Source organism: Camellia sinensis, chromosome 8 (genome assembly GCF_055761805.1).
Source record: "Camellia sinensis isolate YWXY chromosome 8, ASM5576180v1, whole genome shotgun sequence".
Taxonomy (NCBI): Eukaryota; Viridiplantae; Streptophyta; class Magnoliopsida; order Ericales; family Theaceae; genus Camellia; species Camellia sinensis.
This window is the reverse complement of record NC_138968.1, coordinates 48137792-48157643: the sequence shown is the minus strand read 5'-3', so window position 1 is coordinate 48157643 and position 19852 is coordinate 48137792.

The window sequence follows — 19852 nt, the reverse complement described above, 5'->3', positions numbered from 1 at the left end:
ATGTAGCTGCAAGGACCCCTGATGTTGGTATGGTCACCGCCACACCGAAAACTGCCACCCCTTTTGCTGGTATATCTGAAACCACCTTACAACTTGCAAAGCACCAACCCCGAGGCCAGAGGGTTTTCACACCACTCTAGATGTCTCTATCTGCGGCCTTGAGGGTCCTGATAAAAAACGGGCATCTGAAGCCCCTGGAGCCACGCCCATTGCCTAATCCCCTCCCTCCTACACACAACCCTGCCAAATACTGCGCCTTGCACCAACAGCATGGTCATGATACCGACCTATGCTTCAGATTACGTCATGAGATTTAGAATCTCATTGACAATAAGGTGATAGCACCTCCTCAAAAGCCTAATGTCACTACAAATCCTCCCCCACCACATAACCAAACCCCTCCACCTAGGAAAATAAACCTTATCCAAACACTGGCCATCCCTTATGACCCCAGTATATACATCACCCCCTCCCACCTACCTATGCCGGTGCTGTTCATCCCAGAAAGCACAGACTCGTGCATGATGAGTGCGTCCATATCCCAACTCGAACTTGTGGTGGTGGTTGTGGTAGAAGAAGGTATGCCTGAGGGCTCCGTGAGCTTAACTGAAGAGGAATACAACCCGTGCTGTTACATTGTACCAACCAGTCAGGCCAGGGGTGGAATTGCCGACAGGAATGGAGGTTAATATAGTCCGGGGGGATGAACCAAGCCAGGGACTGGATGACTTAGCCGATCTCGAGAAGGACATCAGTAACCTGCAGTTTTTCGATGAACAAGATCTGGAGAGTGTACAGATTGGCTGGTTTGATATGAACGGATCAACGGATAATATGGGATGGCTCAGTGATGAACCGGATATTGATGAGGGGTCTCAACCAAAGCAGGAGCAGTTGGAAACGAGAATTGCTGCAACGGTCGGAACGGTCGACGACAAGGGAAAGTTGCCGGAGAGCACCGGTGCTAAGAATTGTGCTCAGGAATTGGGTAGCATTTGTACGACTGATACAGAGCAAGAAGCCGCACTGAAGCAGTTTGAACACAAAAGTGATGAGAATGATTAGAAGGCTAGAAAAGCCAAAGGCCCTGCGGGGATTGACTGTGATGTGGATACGGGAATACTTACAATGGAATTGGACAGTTGCTTGTCGGTTGCTGGAGGAATGGGATGGGAAGACGACGATTTGCATCTTGCCCACACGGATGAGGTTGGGGACAGAATCTACCAGATGATACATGGTATTCCGAGGAAGTCGACCACATGACTCGGAGTGGGCGATATTTAAAGCCCCCATACCTAGACTAACCAGAAGCATTTGGGAAGGATAAGGAGGAAGAAAAACAGAAGGAGAAATTGCTAGAAGAAGAAGCTGTACTGAAGCAGTTGAAGAAGATTCAAGCAGACGTATCCATTTGGGGATTGCTCATGGCTTCACGGGTGCATAGACATGCTGTCCTATCAACAATGGATAAGGCTAAGCTCTCTATCGACACAACCCCCTAGTAATTAGTGGGACTGTTCTTCCCAGGAGACGCTTGGCCGACTTTGACCTTTAAGGATAAGGAATTGCCGCCTGAGGGCTCTGAGCGTAACTAGCCACTATACATCTCAGTTGAATGCATAGAGAAGTGGGTGCCCGTTGTACTGGTTGATACTGGGTCGGCAATTAATTTGTGTCCATCGCGCACAGCCTATGCTATTGGCTTGAAGCCGACAGACTTTGTACCAACGGCCTTACGATAACACGAGTCAAGAGGTGATGGAGACAGTTCAGATCAGAATGCAGGTGGGCCCGGCACAACAGGACATTGAGTTTCACGTCCTGGATGTTCTGGCCACTTTTAACTTACTCCTTGGATGGCCATGGCTACACCAAGTGAAAGCTGTCTCTTCCAGTTTGCATCAGATGTTGAAGTGCCCCCATGGGAAGGGGGTAGCCATTGTTTTTGGGAACTCTTCTATACATCCTTCGCCGGAAGTCACTACACTGATACTGGAAATTGTACACATCGATGAAGATGTTTTCCTGTTTGGGTTCACCTTGGCTGAGTCTCGGGTAGTGCAAGATATCCTGGCTACTGATAAGGGGTTGTACGTCATTGCTCAATTCGTTTACATCATGAATAAGTTACAGCATGTACCCGAAATAGGATTGAGAAGGAGCGGCTGGAAGGGCATTGCTGAATTGGCCGAAGTGCCACATAACCCTCATATCTTTGGTCTAGGTTACACACCTACCAAAGAGGACTGGGTAAGAAAAGGAAAGGAAATGACAGGAAAAGCCAAAGCTAAGCAAAGCGGGAAGCACTATGAGCTGGTGCATAGACCCATTCAAGGAACCCTGAACGGCCACTTTGTTCGGGAGGGGGAAGATTTCCCATTTTGCGGCTTTCCTGAGCCATCATTGAACTCTGAGAAGTGGCGTTTCCCTGACTTTAGATCTTCTTCGACCTACAGTTGCAATGGGATGAAGTTGCAGAAGAACAAACTGACCTACTAGCTGAAGCTGAACAGAGTACAGAGGATGAGTCCAATGGCAGTGAACTTGAGATAGGAGCAGCGCTGGCTTGTCTCCTTTCAAATCCTCAGATCAAACCGAAGAGCGTGGGGGATGACTTCACTGTTTCCATAATCGGAGATCAATCAGTTGTGGACCCTTTCGGTGGTATTCTGGATGCATCTATTGCACCCTCCTTCGTTTGGTAGTTCGAGGAGGGCTTTTTGTCCAGCAATTCTAAATTAGGTAATGAATCGGAATTTGATTCCATAGAGTCTGTGGAGTCGGAATCAGATTCCAGTTCTTTTGAGTTAGAGTCTGGTATTCTTGGGGTTAATAACTCGGATGCTGTTGTTTTGTCCAGGTCGTCTTTTTCCTTTTCTTTTGAGTCAGTTGTAATCAAGGAATTGGACGAGCTAGAAGCTTTGAATGAGATTGGTACCACTGCTGTTTCTGAGTACTTTTCTGTGCCACTTGTATATTGCATTGATCATGACTTTCAAAATTTTGATAAAAACGATGAGGAAGAATTCCTCAGGTTTTGAAACATTTGATTGATCGAGAAAAGGACAGGTTTGTAAAACCCCTGGTTGATGAAATCCTTTCAATTAATGTGGGTACTGAGAAGGATCCGCGTCTGGTCCAGATCAGGTCCACGTTGTCTTCAGAGGAACGCGAGCGTTTAGTCGCTTTATTAAAAGATTTCAAAGATGTTTTCATGTGGTCCTACGACGACATGCCTGGAATCAATCCTAAGATTGTACAGCACCGGATCCCTTTTGACCATGAGGCCCAACTTGTCAGGTAGAAGCTTCGGAGAATACGCTCGAATTGGGCTTTAAAAGTCAAGGAAGAGGTCACCAAGCAGATAGATGCGGGGTTCTTGCTAGTATTTGAGTATCCTACTTGGTTGGCCAACATTGTTCCGGTGCCGAAGAAAGATGGCAAAATTTAGGTGTGTGTGGATTTCAGAGATCTAAATAAAGCCAGTCCGAAGGATGACTTTCCTCTATCGCACTTCGATGAATTGGTAGACTTCACCGCAGGCCATGTGTTGCTTTCCTTTATGGATGGGTTTTTCGGGTACAACCAGATCTTGATGACACCCGAGGATAGGGAGAAGACTGCCTTCACCACACCGTGGGGAGCCTACTACGATAGGGTGATGTTGTTCGGTCTGAAAAATTCTAGGGCTACTTATCAACGAGCTGCGACCACGATCTTACATGATATGATCCACAAAGAGGTCGAGGTGTATGTGGACGACATAATTGTCAAGTCCAAGGAAAGAGAAGGCCGCTACACCGCCTTGAAGAAATGTTTCCAACGGATAAGAGAATATCGGTTGAGGCTCAATCCATAGAAGTGCACATTTGGCGTTACAACAAGGAAAATCCTAGGGCTCCTGATTACACAGAGGGGCATTGAGGTTGATCCTTCCAAAATCAAGGTCATCCTAGAAATGACACCACCAAGGACTGAAAAGGAGGTGCGAGGCTTTCTGGGTAAAGTATAATTCATAAGACGATTTATTACAAAATTAACCTTGACTTGTGAACCACTATTTGGTCTCCTGAAGAAAGGAAAGAAATTCTAATGGGATGACCGATGCCAGGTTACTTTTGAGCAGATCAAATAGTACCTCCAAAACCCGCCCGTGTTGTCACCACTAGAGCTGGGGAAGCCGTTGATTTTGTATCTTTCAGTAACCGACACGACAATGGGCTCACATGCTTGCATAGGAATCTGAGGATAGAGTGGAGAAAGCCATCTATTACTTGAGCAAGAAGATGCTGGAATATGAGACCCGTTACACCCTGCTGAGGAAGGCTTGCTTAGCCTTGGTATGGGCTACCAGGAAGTTGAGGCACTATCTGTTAGCTCACTCCATAATTCTGGTTTCAAGATTAGATCCTATCAAATATCTCTTTGAGAAATCAGAACTTACAGGTAGGCTAGCCTGTTGGTTGCTTCTTCTCTCCGAATTTGATATGAAATATGTAACGCGCAAGTCAGTTACAAGGAGAGCGGTAGCGGAGTTCCTAGCCAATCACCTGGTGGAGGGGGATGAAGCAGTAGAGTATTTGTTTCTAGATAAGGCTATTCTACAGGTTGAGGAAGAGATCTGGACCATGTACTTTGACAGAGCGTCTAACCAGTACGGTTATGGGATAGGGGTGTTACTGATAGCACCCGACAATTCCCATATACCTTTAGCCTTCAAACTCTGGTTTAAGGTATCGAACAATAAAGAAGAATATGAGGCATGTATCGTTGGCTTGGAAGCTACCCTGGAACTAGGGGCAAAAAGATTGGACGTCATTGGGGACTCGAACCTGGTTGTGTCTCAAGCAAAATGAGACTGGAAGGTTAAGGAAGAAAGGATGAAAATCTATCACCAAACCCTAGACGTTCTGATTCTTAGGTTTGAGAAGCTAACCTTCACGCATCTGTTAAGAGAGAACAACAGGTTCACTGATGCTTTATCAACTCTATCTTCCATGATAGACTTCCCTTTGGGAGTCTGGATGTGTCCGATCATTATTGAATAGAGATATGTGCCGGCCTACGAGTTGATTGCCACAATAGATAAAGTATAAGATCAGAACCCCTGGTATCATGACATCTAGAACTTCTTAGAAAAAGAGGCTTATCCACTAGGGGCAAATGCCAAAAATAAAAGGGCAATACGGTGAATAGCTGCTCAGTTTATCATCTGCAGGGGTAAATTGTACAAACGAGGCCATCTGGAAATGCACAAGCTGTGTGTTGATGCAGAAGAGTCAAAGCGCCTAATGGAGGCCATCCATGGAGAAGAGTGTGAAGCACACATGAGTGAAGTAATGCTAGCTCGAAAGATTCTTAGGCAAGGCTATTAGTGGTCAACCATGGAGGAGAATTGTATTGGTTTTGTTCGGCGATGCCACAAATGCCAAATTCATGCAAATCGCATGAACATCCTGCCGTCAAAGCTGTACAACATGACTTCACCGTGGCCATTTTCAGTCTGGGGAATTGATGTTATTGGGGTAGTTACGCAAAAAGGCTTGAATGGGCATGAGTATATCTTGGTGCAATAGACTATTTTACAAAGTGGGTCGAGGCCCAATCCTATGCTGTGCTGAAAGCATCGCACGTAGCCTAGTTCATCAGGAATAATATCATCTGTCGTTATGGGGTCCCGAATGACATCATCTCGGACAATGGTTCCCACTTCAAAAAAGAAGTGATCGACTTATTGGAGAAGTACAACATAGTTTTTCATAAGTCATCCACCTATTGACTGCAAACCAACGGAGCTGTTGAGGCCGCCAACAAAAACATCAAGCACATTCTACAGAAGATGGTGGACACTTACAGGGACTGGCCAAACAGGTTGCCATTTGCTCTCTAGGGCTATAGGACTTCAATTCGAACATCTACTGGGGCAACTCCATATTCTCTGGTTTATGGGATGGAAGCTGTTCTGCCGATTGAAGTAGAATTTCCGTCGCTACGGGTTATGGCTGAGTGCCAAATAGCAGAAGCAGATTGGCAGCAGAGCAGGTTTGAGGAACTAATGTTGTTCGACGAGAGGAGGTTGAAAGCACTGTACCACGTCCAAAGTTATCAACGCAGAATCGCCAGGGCTTTCAACAAGAAAGTTAAGTCCAGGAGTCTGAAAGAAGGAAATTTAGTTCTCAAAGACAACCGAGCTCCTATCCATGACCCTAGGGGCAAGTTCAGACCCAATTAGACTAGTCCTTACATCATCAAATCTATCTGGTCGGGTGGAGCTTTCATTCTTATGGACCTAGATGGCCTCGAATTCTCCCAACCAATCAACATGGACAAGTTGAAGAAATACTATCCTTGAGTGGCTTGCTAGGTCGAAAACCCGGAAGAGCGGCCTAGGCAAAAGTTAGAGCACAAAAAATTTGAAATAAGAAAAACTAAGCTCGCAAGTTTGAAAACCCAGAAAGGACGGCCTTGGCAAAAGTTAGAGTGCAAAATGAGAGTGTTAATACACGAGTGAACCCAAACTGAATTACGTAAGGCTTGATTCCCATCTTCAAGATACGTAGGCAACGTCATTCTGAAGTCCAACCACAAACACTTCCAAATCATCTGTCCATGAGATTGTTCTGGTTATCTTTGTCTTTTCTACATCCAAGAGTTCGGTTGTGATCTTCACTATGAGAGCTGGTTACATTACAGTGCAGTGCTATTCAAACAAGGGGTAATTTTCATTTGCTGGATTTAGGGTTGTACATCTCAAAGATAGATTCCAGGTGTGTCCAGTTGTGATCCTTATCGAAAATGGTTTTGAAAAGTTTTAATAAAAGTTGATTTTGTTCAAATTAATCTTTTTACAACTTAGACCATTTTTTGACCAAAAGAAAAATTTTCAGTGCCCACAACTTCAATTTCATTGATTTTAATATAGAGTTTTCATCAAAGTTGCTTTTTAGTACATTCAAAAGGAAAACTTGAAAGTTAGATCAAAGCAATAAACTTGGGGCACAGATGAGTCAGGTGTTCCTATGTCCCCTCCCAGAGCTTGTGGAAGCTTCAGATGCTAAAGTAGGCCCGCTTTGTGCCTCATCCTCAAGCCAAACTATGCATTCACCAGAAAGGGCGTAACTGAAATTGGGAGCGGGAGCCAGAAATTATCTTGTCCTCCATGCAGTGGAATATCGAGCTAGTTGTGAACCTCGGATTGAAAATGAAGCCTGGTACTCTACCTCATCTTCTAGGTAGGTCCGGTCATGTCCAAACTGACGCCTGAACCGGAAGGGAAAATAGAAGACATAGTGTGTCAAGCCAATCAACTGATTGCCAGGCTATCAAGACATGCTTTAGCTCATCTCGGGCAGATCAAACCAGGGGCAACGCCAAGTAATGTCGACAGTAGACCTGTGGCACATCCAATGGCCCCACCATCCCTCGTTCAGGAAATCAACTAGCCGTTGGTGAAAGAAATAGCCTCGCGCTGAATATGCAGGGCAAGAGTCCCTTACTTTTAACCTGTCCATAAGCCATATCTAGGGAGGGATAAAAAATAAGAGAGATTAAAAAATAGAGAGATGTATGTTGAGAGAAAAGTGAGAAAGGGTTTTGAGAGAGAAATAGAGCCTGAGGGCCGAGTGATGTGAGAAACACACATGAGATAGGGTGGGAAACATTACCTGTAAAAGTAGTGGACTTCCTGCTAATTTGGTTATTTCTCGTTGGTGGAAGGTGTCTAAGCCTATCAAAGTCTCGGTCAATGCCAAGCCAATGCAGCTCTTGCCATCTTTCAAGCCTTGGCCTACTTCGATCAAGCGAACGCTAGACCCTTCGAAGCCAAGGGCAAGTAGGAAATGAGCCAACGTACACAAGCATAGGGCATGCTGTCAGAAACCTTGCCAAAGACGGTTGCTGCAGTTGCCGGCATCAGAAAATCGATGAATAAGACTGGAAATTTCTAGTTCTCCATTGTGAACTAAAGATCGAGCATCGTGTAAAGTGAGCCCACACATCCGTCCTAAAGCCTGGATGTGACTAAAACAAGACTGGGGCAGGATTTCCTTGTCACGTCGGGATTCCATCAAAAGTTGGAATTCTTCAATCGTAGGGCATAGCTTTTGTCCTCCAAAGCTAAAAACATGTGTAATCGGGTTCCAATATCTAGCCGCGGCATGAAGGAACAGAAAACACAGCGGGGTACGACTTAGCGGAAATAGTGCATTTATCCCGAAACCCCAGAAATTCACTTTTTCTGAGCCATCCAGAGTTGCAATCCAATTTGAGAGTTTTTCAATGAAGAATGGCTCCATTTGTGGCAAAAATAGAGCTGGAATGAAGAAACTACGAAGTCCCAACTTTTGTAAAAGATAATGTGTTGAGTGGAAGATAGGTGGCAGCAATCTGGAGGCTTCCTACACCAGTGGCCGATCGGCCAGTGTTGATGGCCGACCGGCCACTACTAAAGGCCGGCAACCACTTTTGGTGGCCGACAACCACTGCCTATAGCCGACATAATTCCTATGGCTTTCCTATGTGTTGGGAGTGCTGAGAACTTGTGTTTTGTTCTACTCTTGGTACACTTTGCCACCTTGTTTTAAGAGTTTTGTTGAGTTGCTTTTATGTTGTTTCACTTTGTTTATCGATTTGTTTTGTTGTTGCTTATCGAGTTGTTGCATTGTTTATCGAGTTGTTGCATTAGTTGTTCATTGAGTTGTTTTACTCTGTCTGTTATGTGTTGGTCGGTTCGTTACCTGATTAAGAAATTTGCCGATATAATGTACAATATTCAAATTCCATCAAATCCCGTTTTTGTGTAAAATGGTGTAATGCAATGCTCAGAATGTAAAACACAACATGTTTTTATCAAAACGTTGATTTTTCATTCCAATCATGGTTTTTTTTTTTTTTAACAAAAGGGTACAAGTTTTTAAGAAAATAAAATTGTACAATGTGCTAACACTACTAGCTAAAAGAAAAAAAAAAAAAAGACTAAGCAAAAACATTTATATCAGTGCCATCCACCTCAGGATTGAGAGGCCCTCTTCATCCTCTTCTAGCGCATAGACTCGGAGCTATTTCCATCAGCGCCACTGTCAGAGGCCCTCGTGTCTGAGCTAGCTGCCGAACCGACCTCAGCATCATCTCTGCCCTCAGAATCTGAGCCAGCATCGCCCTCTCCATCCTCAGATGACTCCGACTGTGGGCTTGTTGCCTCCTCATCCTCACTCGTGTCATCATCATCATTGTCCAGAACGGGCTTTGAAGGGCCACTCTTGTCACGGGTGCCCCTAGCTCTGCCTTGACTGCGAGCTAGAACCTCCCGTCTCTCTCTCTTTGCTGCCGGAGGAGGTGCTAATGGTCTTGCCATAGCTCCCACTGGAATGTCCGATGTGGCTGGGATCTGAAACGGGCAGTTTGTCAAATACATCAGTCGTGGTGTATATCAAATGCAGTGTTTGAATGCAGTGTTTGAGTACAGTGTCAGAATAGTGCAGTGTGGAACAGATTATGTTTGAAATGCTGGTGCATCGGCAGGAAGTTTCATGGCATGAAGTGTGAATTGAAAGAAATAACTAGAATTTTGTAGAGGCTGAGCAGGTTCATGCTCCTCTGCACTATCTCCGTCAGGGATGCCACTAGCTCGAGGGCCTGCCCTGTGTACTCTATGGGTGCTTGCAAGTGCGTTGACAGGATCACTGTTCTATAAAGCATAATTGAAGTGAAGTAAATATGCAAAATGCAAAGTATGGTACATACTAGAGTCGGGCCTCAAACCCCAACAAGCTCATGCCTGACTGGTGCGGGCCCGATGGGGATCTGGCAAGCCTCCCCGGTATGTCGCCAGTAGGTGAGTGTTGTAGGCAGCTCTGGCCACCCAGTCCAATGTCTCACCCCAGAACCTCTCCTGCCATGGGTCCTGGTCGCCCCTGCCCCTCTACCTCTCTCTCCCGCAACTGGAGCCCTTGCTCTCTCACCTCCACGGGCGCCAGTCAGAGGTGGCATGAGGTATGTCTAGATAAAGGCTGTGTAATCACCCTCGACTCGGAAGAAGTCGGCGTCCTAGCCTCTCGTGAAATCAATCATCCCCTGCAAAGTGTATTTCTCTATGACTCTCATGTATGTCAGAGGTGGCATGGGAACTACCGACCTGTGGCTCTCATGTATGTCAGAGGTGGCATGGGAACTACCGACTCGGGCAAGCCGATGGTCTGGCATAAGAACTGCTCCCCTAAGAACCACGCCCGACAAATTGGGCCCTCGAGCAGGAGCCGGAAGTGAGAAGCCTCTCGGGCACCAGTGAACAGATCCTTGACTCCCTCAGGCATCATCGCCCAGGGTTGCCAAGTGATCTGTAAATAGAGAATGTGCAGATTGTTGGCTATCATCAGATATTGCAATATGAGTCAGAATCAAAGGAAAAAGGAAATAACAGAGAAGCTTGAGTTACCTTAGCCACGGTCACGGTATCGAAGTATCGACGGAAAAAGGGAAAGGACTCCCGAGACCTCCGCTGGCATCTCCCGTCATATTGGTGAGAGTATGGCATGACAGGTGGCATCTCCACCTCTGGCTCTAGAGCAAGTCTTGGAGAGTAGGCGCACACTCATAGTTGCAGAAAGCGAAAGGGCAATAGTGAGTATACAATAGATAAATGTATATGAAGTAGAAAACAGATTGTGTGTGTGCAGTGTACAAAGTATGCAAAGTAGAAGACAGACAGTGTGTATGCAGTGTATAGAGTATGCAAAGCAGAAAGCAGATTGTGTGTGTATGGTGTAAAGTGTGTGCAGTGTACAGGGAATGCTAAGTAGAAATCACAACAAGAAATGCAAAACAAAGAAGTAAAGCATACCTCCCAAGCCCTCCAGTAGCCTCCTATCAGATGCCCGCTCTTGCGAGAGGTCGAGCTCATGTACCCGTATAAGGTGGCCAAGCCAGCGCCGTCCCAATTGTAGAGTTGGACACGGGATAGAACCACCAGGGCACTCATAAGGTATAGCCCAACGGTGTTCGCCCGATCGGCGAACAGGGTAGTGCCAAATAGGAACATCAGGAAACCTCAGACATACTGTTCGGTCTCCTCTCAGGTCGCTGGTGCCGTCCCTCTGTAGTGGTCTGCAAATCAAGAGTATCGAACCATCCCTGATCGGGAGATAGCAGCCTCCTACTCGCCCATATCAGTATCATAAGGAATCGGATGACCCCCCACCTCTATGCCGGTGAGCATAGAGAAGTCAAAGGGAGTCATCGTCATCTCCCCTGTGGTAGAAAAGTGAAAGGAATCAGTGGTATCCCACCACCTCCCTGCCAAGCATCCAGTAGAGGTCTGCTCGCTATAAGGCATGAGAGCCCCATCCAGAATGAGCGAAAGCTAGCCTCGTCAATGATATCCAATCGGTGGTATCCATTTCCATCTTTGGAGAAGCTCCATCATGTGGGATGTCGTCCGCCATCTTGAGGAAAGATGAAAAAGTAGTCAGAAATGGGGAAAATGGGTGAAGAATGCCAAGAGTCAACGAAAGTCAACTCCAAGAGGGAAAATGGCAAAAAAAAAAATTCAAAGCCCGGGAAAGGGCGCCAAACTCAAGGGTGACTCAAGGGAAACAAGCCTCAAGTGGTGGAAATGAAGAAAATAACACCGAAATTGATTTTCAATCAGTTTAAAATGGAGTAAACTATGAGGGTTTAGCGAAGAAAATGTTCATGGGGCGTTGGAAAACGCGTATAATGCTCGGATCTAAGGAGGAAAATGGTCTAGAGAGAGAGAATGATGATTTTCAGCAATAGAGAAGTGGGGAAATAGGGTTTGGCACCCTATACTTAAACAACCGAGGTGAAACAGCCATTTTTCCCCAAATCTGCCTTTGGTGGCCGACTGGGCACCATTTGTGGCCGAAAATTTTTTTTGGTGGCCGATGGGTGGCCGATCACCTTCCCTGGTGGCCGATAGGTTCCTAGTGCTCCTACATTGGGTCTTTATGCTATTTTGTGCCATTAGTTCTCAAGAAAGTGTAAGAAAGGTTCACTTTTAAGCTCGAATGCCTCTGTGGAAGCTCTGGGCCATGTCTTCGGTGCATGATGTTCAACACAAATCAGGTGTATCCTTTTAAATTGGTTGCAACTTTTTCCGGGGGTTAAGTCGGAAGTTGTTCTTGAAATTGGGTTTAACGATTATGTTTCCGTTATTGCGTAAAATGTGTATTCCTCGATTATGCATGGAATTTGCATTTACAACATTCACATGAAATCACGCATCCTATATTGTTGCATAGAATCATGCATCCTCATGTGGCATAGAACATGCTCTGGCTCGCGCCGTGTAGAATATTGCATATTGTGCTTAAAACGTGTTTCTAACATTTTGTCATGCTTATCTTGCATAGAACATGCACTCTTGCTATATCCTGATTGTTAAGCTTCTTTTTTATGCAGGTACAATATTGTATGTACGGTTCATTCAAAGCTGGTGCAATCAGACGATGTTATATGCGTGGTTCATTAAGAGGGGTTACAAGTAAGACCACTCCTGTCCTTTGATCCAACTCTTGTGTTGGTTAGAAGCATTCGGGTACGCCCGGTGTTTACACCATTTCTTGTTTTGGTTAGAAACATTCGGGTACGCCCGGTGTTTATACCACTTCCTGTGTTGGTTAGAAGCATTCGGGTACGCCCGGTGTTTATACCCCTACTTTGGTTAGAAACATTGGGACGTGTTTCCGATGTTTATACCACCCCTCCGGTTAGAAGCGTTTGGAATGTGTTCCGATGCTTATACCACCCTGCTTTGGTTGGAAACATTGGGAAGTATTTTCGATGTTTATACCACCCCTCCGGTTAGAAGCATTTGGAACGTGTTCCGATGTTTATACCACCTTGCTTTGGTTAGAAACATTGTGTAGACGCGCCCGCGTGGGCCTCATGCTACAGTTCGGACTCGATTTGGTGTCACGGTTCTCAATCTGAACCAAAGAGTCCAAATCTGGCAAATCGTTTGAGAAAACAGATTTTTTTGAAAAGTAGTGCCAAACATGGACTGCTTTGCCAGATACAGAGTCGCCACCTAAATGTTTTAAAATGGGAAATTTAGGAAACCCTGACTCGGTGCCGAAGGCCACACGTCCGTCATCACCGGAGTTGTCTCGGCTCGGGAGCTTGGGTACGATCGGGGAAGGTCAGCTATGAGCACCCCCTTTCGCCCGGTCCGAAGACCGGCCTCTACTAACCGTGATATCCGATTTTGAAAACGTTATGTGTTCTTATTCCATTTATTAGCCTAGAATTACTATGTTATGCGCGCAGCAAACAAGTATAGACCAAATCGCCCAAATTGGAACAAAACATTTCATGTTTGTTTTGAAAATGGTTTGCTACTCGCAAGTAGGCAAAAATGCAGATTTTGCCACCCTCAAGTGGGCTTTTAGAAAAGATGATTTTGCCACTATCTAGTGGGCTTAAAACTCACAGCTTTAATGCATTATTCCAATTTAGGTAATTCAACCTCCATCCACAGGCATTCAAGCAGTTATATCACATAAGCAGCTAGCCTCATGGTGATCATGCTATCATGGCAACATTCACACGCATGCGATATGCTAAAGCATAAAAGCTTACCTAGTACTCCGTGCCAAAACAGTAAACTAGTTAGCAAAAATGTGCGTGTCCTAGTTCATGTTAAATTGCCTAATGCAACACATACAGGATGCAATTTAGATAGGCTCGGTTATCCTAAAGATGGCATGTGAAATGCTGCAACTAACAAGTACTCAACTTGGAATTGAAACGTGCAATGTAGTTTGTATGATGTACCGAGCCCGGTGCATGTCAACAAATGCATGAATGCACGCATGCATAGCATAAGGTATGCTGAAATAAATATGCCCTAATCTACCATCATAAGCAGGTAAATAAAAGGGAAGAAAGAAGTGGAGGTTGGAAGACATGCACACACGCACCCACACTTATTACAAGTTTGCCCTCGCTCGGAGGGACCAAAATAATAATACAAATTAATTAACTACGCAAGCTAATTAAATATTACAAATTGCTTAATTAATTAACAAATTAACTAAACTAAATAAAAACAGTAAACCGCCTCGGGGCGAGGGCCAGATGCAACACATGCTCGGGACTGGCTCGGAATCGCACTGCCATGCATAGTTTGCCTCTGTTTTCCCTGCTCTGCTCCTCTGAAAACTGCCAAAGTCTCAGGGATGCCTCTCTGGACATTGGGGGATATCATCGGCTGAGCAGAATTTCCACCGGCAGTAGCATTTAGTCACCGGCACAAAATAGATCCACCGGCCATCTATTGACTGCCGGTCGGCACTAAATACTGCCGGCCGGCAATCAATTCCTGCAGAACCTGCAACTCACAGTAGCAGAGGGCAAAATCTTGCATGGCAATGCAATTCAAACAATTTATGCACCAATCACATTCCTTATCATGTTAATGACTCAAAGGAGGATGTGCCCCAATTCTCGGACCACCAATCACGCATTTCCATGCATGATGGCCCAAAGAATCAAGTGTGCAACTTCAATTTCAAAATGCATGCAAATCAATCAAACAAACAAGGCCCAATTCCTATCACCAAGTCAAGGAACAAGGCATGCGTGCAAGATGCAATGCAACCTAAGCATACAAGCTAGGGATGCAACATGGCATACACAATGCTAACAACATAACATGCGCAACGCTTTGAAACATGGCATACACAATGCAAGGTGGACTTACACCAATGTGAGTGGACCTCAGCCGCACCCACATCAGTGGCCATAAGATGAAAATGAAGTGCCTCGAAATGCGTGCACACGGGCACGCAAATCGAGGCAATGGCATACGCAATGCAAATGACATGAAAATGTGATATGGGCTTATACCAACATGAGTGAGCCTCAGCCACACTCACATAGGATGCCGGCGGATGAAAATGGGACTCTCGAAGTACGTGCACGCGTGCACGCAAACCGAGGACCGAACCTACGGCACGGAATGCCACTCTAACAAGACATGGCAAGATGATATGCTAGCATGCAAATTTCAGAAGCTAAGCATGATCCGAAACAGCCCCGAATCATGGCAAAATGGCACCCGATGCATGACATGCGACCCGAAATGCAAAATTAGGCATACACAATGGCCTACAGCTATACAAAGCATGCACAATACGGACATGGAGCATGAAGACAGAAGCAAGGAAGCCCTGAGACAAGCATTTTTACAGTTTATGACATGGCCAAACAGCAAGCAAAGATAGGGCTAAAATGGCATACGAAAACGGCCCTAAACATGAGGTTATGAAGCAAGGGGTAGATGCAAAACCCAAACAGGAAAATACCCTTCTACAACACTGAAGAGGGACCAAAAATATGATGTTTTTCAGTAGATGACAAGGCTCAAAAACAGATACAAGAATGGCAAACAATTTATGCAAGATTAAGGCCACAAGAGGGCTACAACATGAAGTGCACAAAATATTCACCAAACAAGAAAATATCCTTAATAAAACATGTTCAGGAGATCAAAATAAAGCCACTTTTAGTTCGGACCAAGGTCCAAAAACAGCAACATCAGGGGCTGCCAAGACATACAAAAATGGGACCAAAAAGAGGATATAAAGGGAAGTGCAACATGGAAGTCCCAAACAGTGTTGAGCCCTTCTTCAATGTTGAAGAGGGGCTCAAAATAAGCCTATTTTCAGTTTACATCAGGCTCTAAAACAGATCACACGCAAGCCAAAAATTCTATGCAAGAATGATGGCATACAAAGGTGTAAAGAGGCAAGTGCCAAATAGAGGTATCAAACAGGGTAGGACCCTTAATGAAAGATGAAACACAGCTCAAAAAAATGCTACTTTCAGTTTTGGCCGGAGCACAAATATACAAGCAACTATGGCTTAGATATGATGCAAGAATAGGCTAGAAAAGGGAAGAAAAGGAGCTCACCCTTGTAGACCAAGTCTTGACAGCCTCTTGGCTTGAGTTGCAGCACTCCTAGCTCTGAAAATCAGCCTCAAGCTTCTGGAATGGATGATGGAAGCCTTGTGCTATGAGTTGGTGTGTAAATGGCCAAGGATCATGGACTTTTTAGCTTTGAAGAGGGGGGGGTGAATGTATAGATATAGGCTTGTGTCTATATGGTGCCTCAGCTGGTTTTTTTTCTTCTTCTCACCTAGTATAAGGAAGAAGAGGGCTTCCTTTATAGAGCCAAGGGAGTAAGACTTCTCTTAGAAGCTTCAAAACCAAGAGCCAAGATCCTCCATACACGTGTATGGAGGATCCAGTCTGTGCCCTCCAGCTGGCACAGCTGGAATCCACTCAATCTGTAGAATGCTCCGGAAGGTCGTCGGCTAGCAAAAAAGGCCGGTCGGCCACTATAAAGTGCCGGTCGGCACAATAAATGGCCGGTCGGCACAATAAATTGCCGGTCGGCACAAACAGAGTGCCGATGGGTGGCCGGTGAGGTCAAAAAAGTGCCGGTGGATGTCCAGATTGAAGCCCCGGAAGTTAGCTTTCCAATGGCGCAAACCTTGCATTAAAATTCCTTCTGTGCAAAAAGTTATGCCCTTTTTCGTGAGGCCGCGCAGATTCGATCCAACCAGGATGATGCCCGACTTCAACTGATCATATCTCCCCCACCCGGACTTGGCTCTAGGAGATTCTTGAGTGCAAAATGAAGCCCCGGAAGTAAGCTTTCCGATGGTGGTGCCCTCATAACTAAACTCCAAGTGTACTGATAGATAAGCCCGATTCAGCGAGGGCTGCTCGACTCGCTTCTATCCGGATTCATGCCGAACTTCTCCCAAATTAGTTTTCTCCTCTCCTTTCCTCTCTTCTTCAACTCCAAACTCCTAAACAAAGTGTTTTGAAGGATTTGCCTCTCTCCTTGCCGAAGAAACTGAACATTTCCCCTGCACACCTGTCTCCACCAAGTAAACCATCAGTAACGCCCAAGTCTTAAGGGCGGTCAAAAATGGGGTGTCTACACATTGGGACGTGTTTCTGATGTTTATACCACCTCTTCAGTTAGAAGAGTTTGGAATGGGTTCCGATGCTTATACCACCCTATCTTGGTTAGAAACATTGGAACGTGCTCCGATGTTTATACCGTCCTCCGGTGTTTACACCACTCTCTTGTCCCTTTCGCGTGCGACGCATTAGGATGCTTTAGTTAGAGACATTTGGGTGCTCCCCAGTGTTCTCGTTCCCTTTTTTTTTTCCTTTCACGTGTGGTGCGTTAGGACCCTTTCAGTTATAAACATTTGGGTACACCTGGTGTTTCCCTTTCGGTTATAAACATTCGGGTACACCCAGTGTTTCCACCATCCTCTTCTCCTCTCGCGTGCGGCGTATCAGGATTCTTTGGTTAAATGCATTCAGACGGGTTCCGATGCTTATACCGTTCTTTGTTTCGGTTACAAATGTTTGGACGTGTTCCACCATTTATCACTGTTCCCTTTGGTTTGGAACATTAGGGTGTGTCCCTAGGTTCAAACCATTTCTCTTATCGCGTGTGCCACACGTTGGGATCTTGTTTGACGCCTCGAGTGCGCCCGATGGTTGTGTTGCTCTTTGCCTTTCCTGTGTGATGCGTAGTTAAGCCTGCATAATTTTCTTACATCCTTTCTGCATGAAATGTGGTTTGGTTCAAGTTTACTTGTTTATGTATGAGTTTGTTGTAGCATTTCTTTGCATAACATTTGCATCTAGATGTTTCATTACAGCCCTCATTGCACGATCATAAGTTATGTTGTTGCATCGTGCATGTCATTTGCATCTTGCCCCAGAACTACGTTGGTTTGATTCCTTGCAAAGGGATATGTAGGCAACCTGCGGATGCAACCATTCTTTGTTTTGATTGCTTGTTTGTCCAAGTCTTCGGCCTTGTCAAAAATGAGTCGTCTCTGAGCTTTGACATTCACTCCCGTCATTTCATGACTTCCGAGTTCTATCAAAGAGGGGCAACTATAGACACCCCATTTTTGACCGTCCTCAAGACTTGGACGTCATCGTTTGAACACTCGATGGTTTTGTATGCTCGTGTTCTTTTTGAGTGCCTGAAGTTCTCGGCCGAGCACCTTGCCTTTGAGCGTCTAAACTTGTCTGTTTTGTGCTTGGTTGTGGACCAAGATCTTGTTGTTTCAAGTCTGGAGGAGAGGGTGGCTTGTCAACTATGCCGACAGTCCATTGGCCATGGCTTGTGCCTGCCGGCCATCACCGGTGGCCATTTTTCTTTTTCTTTTTTCTAGATATTTGTTTGCCAGCTGTGCCAGTTATTGTTCACTGAAGTGCATCTCCATACATGTGTATGGAGGGATGAATACAAGCTTTAATCTTGATTTTCTATATAGAAGGGGTGCCCTCCCCCATTTTGGAGGGTTAGACATTTTGGATCAAAATTTTTTTTTTCTCTCTCTCTCTCTCGCTTCTTGCTTTGTGTTTTGTAGTTAGTTTTCTCTACACTTTTGCATACTAACTGTAGACACCCCATTTCTGGCCAACTTTAAGACTCAGACGTCACTAGTTGAGCGCTCGGTGATGTTGCATATTGTGCTCGATCTGAGGTTTCAGAGTCTCGACTGCGAGCCTTGCCTCCGGACTTCAGAGCTCTTTTGTACTTTGCCTTGGTTTGCGAACCAGGTCCTGTTTTTTCGGTTTTCTCTTTCCGAAAGGAGGGAAAGGTCTTGTAGACCATCTCTCAGTGGCCGTAGGTTACGTTTCGTGGTCGTAGGCCATTTTTCCCGTTTGGAGCCCAGTTTCCGGTTTTCAAAGCCGTCAGTCGTGTGCCTCGGTTCGGGACTGCTTAACTACCTCTGTTTGCTCCGATTTTTGGCACGCACCTTGCTTCCTCCCTTCGTGGTCATACGCCACTTCTGGTGCCTAACAGCCTGTTTTCGGGGCCCCAGACCGCGCGTTTTGGCCCTCGAACCCTCGTTTTGCATCGGTTAGGGTTCATTTTTGGTAGAGACTTTATTTTCATTGTTAGGAAGATGGTAGGATGGTGGGAGGCCACCTTTTTCCCTGAAAAACCCATTTTCTCATTTTCTCTCTCTAAAAGCCGATTTTTCTGACAGAAAGTAGATTTTTCTCACTTTTGAGCCACAATATCTGGCTTTTCATACCACCATTGTGTTGTGCTCATCTGGGAGGCCACCAATATAGGTAGGCCGACCAGTAATTCCTCTTAACCCTTTTGAACCCCTCTAAAAAGCTGGTTTTCCTCTCTCTTGGGTCACTTTTTCTGGTTTTTCACCACAGGGCTGTGTTCTACTCATCTGGGAGGCCACCTTTCTGGGTAGGCCGACTAGCAATTTTGCTTGACCCTTTTGATCCCTGGTCGGCCGACCAGGGGGAGTGGCCAGCCGGCCACCTTAGCTGGTCGGCCAGCTTTCTACTTTTTGCTCTTCTCAAGTGCAACACAGCTGTGCCAGCTGCGAAGCACTTGACCCACTGTCCGAGGGTTTTGTCCTTGTTTTGGTCCTTAAAAGGGGGTTTTGACCCCTTTTCTTGGTTGGTAGGAGGAGTTTGACCCTTTTGGTCAAGCTTCTTTTAGAAGCTTTGAACCTCTCTCTTGGCTTCTCCAAGAAGCCTTACTTCTCTCCCTCTATATAACCAACCCTCCATCTCATTTTGCAAGGGTTAGACATTTGGTTAAGGCATACACACTCCATCCTCCATAGCCTTCTTCTCCAAGCTCCAAACCCTAACATTCTTGGCCATTTTACACTACACCTCTAAGCCTAACACCTTCACCATCCATTCCAGCACCTTGGAACTCATTTTCAGAGGTTCAAAGCTCACTTTCTTGGTCCAGGGTTGGCTGCATTGCTGTGCTACAAGGGTAAGTCCTCATTTTCCCCATTT